The following is a 4,693-nucleotide window of genomic DNA, read 5'->3' as shown; positions in this document are numbered from 1 at the left end:
CACAATAAGCAAGATTTGAAGGGAAATAGTATTCAAACACGCACACATCATTCCCCCTCCCTTCCTTTCTCTCCCTTTCCCTTCCCTCCTTCCAGTTCCCCTCCCTTTCCCTCCACTTTTGCTATCTTAGGGTGTGTTTGGATTGAGTGATTTGGAGGGAAAAGAAAGAGAGGGAGAGTATGGAATTTAAAATCCCTTGTTTGGATAACAAATAAGGGTGGAGGGAAATGGAGGGGGAGAGATTTGGAGGGATTCATTTTCCCTCCTCCAAGGCAAATCAAAATCTCTCTACAACAGGCAAGATTTGGAAGAAAATTGTATCCAAACACCCACTCCCCATTTGCCCTCCCCTTCCCTTACCTCACCCCCCCCCCCCCCCTTTCCCTCCACTTTTGCTATCCAAACACACCCTTAGCAATTGACCCAACTTATTAGTTCCCCTTGTGGAAATCACACACATAGGGTAGTTAACAAGAAGATAAATCAATAGGAATCTAATAGGGGCAATTACTCACAATGAAAACACGATTAATGAATAATCACAAATTAATCTCTCCATTGTCAATTAAACCAAGAACAAATCACATTCATTAGTCTAATAACAAGTTGTTGCAAGATTGGATTACAAGGAAATCACACTTAATAAACCCAATAACAATAAATTAAGGAACTTGATTTAATTAAGTAACAAGAAAATCACACTTAATTACTATAATCAAACAAGGATTCCAAAATTCAACAAATAAAACACAAGAGATTAATAGCAATAACGATAATTAAGGAAACATTAGGGTGTTTTACAACCAAAGTTTACACCTTTGAGTTGGATTAATAAAAGAAGATTAGTTCTCCATGCTAGATCTAAAACCCAATTAAAAGATGATAATTTTTCAAATTACAAATTGATTTCACAATAAAGCTAAAGATGATCAAAACCTAATGGTATCCATCTATATATAGTCCAAACATAAGAAGGATTAATTGGCTTTAAGAAGAGCACAAGCCCGTAATCAACAATGCATAATTCCAGAAAACTTGCACCGTGCAAGTTTTGGGTATGAGAAAACCGCACGGTGCGGATTCTCTGCTGGACAACAGTTTTCGAGGGCCATATATCTCTCGTTACTTTGCCAAATGAGGCGTGTGATCTACTGTTGGAAAGCTAAGAACATAAGCTTTCACCTACACTTGGCCTTGCATCGATACGAGCTCTAGAACTCAAGATATACCCATTTGAAGTCGATCATTATGCAAACGATGCTTCAAATCTTAATTTGCTTCATCCTTTCACTTCTTCATGTCTTAGTTAGTTTTCCTTCTTGCTTGTAGATGTTTTTTTTTTTTATCATGGTAGACTTCAAGACATGACTTTACTTCAAAACATCACTCAAAGTTTCATTAACACCCCTACACTCGAAATTAGTAGCAGTGACATAAATCATACAAAACCGCCTCCAAATGTCGCTTTATTGTACTTAAAACCGCTAATTAAGGTTGTAGGAATACGATCCTATCAATATGTTAGAGGCTTAATGAAGTAGATAAAGACGTGATAAACATGAATTACAAACATGAATGTATAATAAAATATTGTATTCAATATAAATACATTTATCGTTAATTAAAGTGGGTTATATTTTTTCTATAAATTTAAAGTAGGGCCCTTGCCGCGGGTGCTATTATAAAGAGGTAAATGGCTGACCAATATTGCCGAAGGAATGGTGTCATAGCTTCTGCAAAAGTATAAGTTTGCTACATTGCCATAGCAGGATCGAGTCCTTTACATCATGATTAAGGGATAAGTTAAGCAACCACGCACCATATCAACCACTTGTTTAGTCATTGTATATATATATATATATATATATATATATATATATATATATATATATATATATATATATATATATATATATATATATATATATACATATATATATATATATATATACATATATATATATATATATACATATATACATATATATATATATATATATACATATATATATATATATATACATATATATATATATATATATAATCAGGATCCTATACGAACTAAATTACGGTGCGAACTGAATAAGAACCACTGGATGGATCAAATTAACGGACCAGATTATCCTTTAATTTATAAACCCCCACCACACACACAAACATTTTACCCAACACATATCCCCCAATCCCTAACCTGTCGTTTTCCTTCCTTTATCAAACACCAATCCGTCTTCCCCATCATCCACCAAAATGTCGTCGGAGCTCCGTCATGTTTATTGTCGCCGGCGCATCACCAAATCCTTATAAGCCCCTTTCTTCTGTATTATCCCTTACTTTAATAACATCTCTTCTCATATTTCACCATTAATATCACTCTTACTGTCGGTGGTCCCACACTACCGGCGGCACGCCAGAGCACTGTCACGGCTTCATTTTCCGTCATGAATCGATGACGCACTGATTTATTTTTTCCAATTTCCGTCATGAATCGACGACGCACTGATTTCTGTTTTCCCAATTTCGAAAAATGTTGCAATCTTAATCCCAGATCTGCTAAAAAGTAAGTCGAATCTCAAATAAAAAGTCCTAATAATAGACTAGGCGGAAAATTTTGATTTTGGAAATGGTCTCTTATGTCGAATATGTCTAATTGTGGGGGTGAAGGTGTCTTTGATCGGAGTTTGGTGGCGAGGAGGCGAATGTGTGGTTCGTGTTTTGGGTGGTGAGCATGATGTCTGGCGAAATGGTTGGTTATGGTCGTGGATTTGATTGGGGTAGTCTTGGGATGCGTGGTGGTCGATGGTAGTTAGTAGTGGCAGTGGTAGGTTGGTGTCAAGTTTCAGCTAGTTGGGTTGGGTCGATTTTACTCCTTTTTGTGTGGATCTATGTTTTAAATTAATAATTAAATTGGAAAAAAAATATGGGAACAACTATAAAGGGAGAGCTGGCGGTGGTCGTGAGTCGGTTGGCCGAATATTAAGGTTTTAATGATAAGGCCTGGTTTCGTCGGAAAGTGGAGCTCGCTGGATTGTCCGTAAAAAAAGGGGTGGACGAGATGAGATGCACGTCAGAGCCATTAAAGTCAGAAATGGAGGATGATGAGGTAGTGGGTGTCGTATTAGTAAGGGGTGGTCGTGGTGGGGTAGCACTTCTCGGTGGTGGGGGCAGTGGGGGTGGTGGTGGTGGTGGTCGTAGGTGTCGCATTTGGTGTTTCCGATGCCGTCTAAGGTATCGCTAAGCAATGAAGTTTTGGTGTTTTTGTGTTGGTGGGGGCAGTGATGGTGGTGGCGGTGTCAATGGTGGTGGTGGCGGCGGTGTCAGTGGTGGGGCCATGGTGGAGGTGGGGGCCATGGATACACAAAATACTACCCCGGATACACATGATATTAGTACGGAATACATGTGTATCTAGTACTAATACATGGTATTAGTACGGATACATGTGTATCCAGTAGTAAATTAGTAATACATGTGTATCTAGTAGCAATACAATGTGTATCCGGCAGTATAACCATGTGTATCTGGTATTATTACGATGCGTACCCGGAAGTATAAATTTGTGTATCCAAAAATATTATAATGTGTATCTGGCTTTAATGTCATGTGTATCCGCAAAAAATATAAAATGTATCCGCAAAATAATTAGTTTAAAAATGTTTAAAAGTGCATCTATAATTTTAGTGTTGAAAAAATGTAGCTAGTTATGTTCTAAAATGTATCTAATAAGAAGTGTATCTCATAAGGTAGTAAAATGTATCTGAAAAATAAAATAAAAAAAATAAAAAAAACTGGTTTGTAGTGAGTTCGTACGGTTCGTACGTTAAGGTAGTTCGTACCTGAACCCGCCTATATATATATATATATATATATATATATATATATATATATATATATAGAGTCGGGATCCGGTGAGAACTCCTAAATATTTGAGGATTGAGGATTAGTGAATACAATATCACGAAAAAAAATTAGACTTGTCCAAAAAAAAAAAAAATTTTTGAAAAAAAAAATAATTTTTTTTTTGTTGCACAGCTGTTTTTTTCGTGTGATATTGTTTCGAATAACTGTGATATTGTATTGAACAACCTGTGATATTGTAATGAAATCCTCAATCCTCAAAAAGATAGTGTATACTCACATGATCCCATTCCTATATATATATATATATATATATATATATATATATATATATATATATATATATATATATATATATATATATATATATATATATTTAGGATCCTATGAGAACCCCCTTCATATGAGAACCATGAGAACCTCGGGTTGTAACCTTTGTACCAAAGGTACAACAGTATTATATTAACTGTTCAGAACTTTTGTACTAATGGTACAACGTTATTATAAGTTCAACATTTTACTGTTTTAATGTTATAACTAATAAAGAAATACTTATTACGAAAAAATTGTCTTACACAAACTAAAAAATGCATTTTAGCATAACGTCGTGATAACTAATGAGATAAATAAGGTCTCATACAATCTGACCTAGTGACAAACTCATCCACATTCGCAAGTTCACTACTAAATTCCATGCTAACTCACCAAAAAGATGCCCCCCAACATGATAAAGGGTGTAACTGATACATTACACTTTAAATTTAATCAAAACAAATTAGGTATTAGGTTTGATGGACTAAATGGCCTCTGAAAGTGATCAAAGCAGTAAGGTGATCCA

Source organism: Silene latifolia, chromosome 1 (genome assembly GCF_048544455.1).
Source record: "Silene latifolia isolate original U9 population chromosome 1, ASM4854445v1, whole genome shotgun sequence".
Taxonomy (NCBI): Eukaryota; Viridiplantae; Streptophyta; class Magnoliopsida; order Caryophyllales; family Caryophyllaceae; genus Silene; species Silene latifolia.
This window is presented reverse-complemented; position numbering follows the sequence as displayed.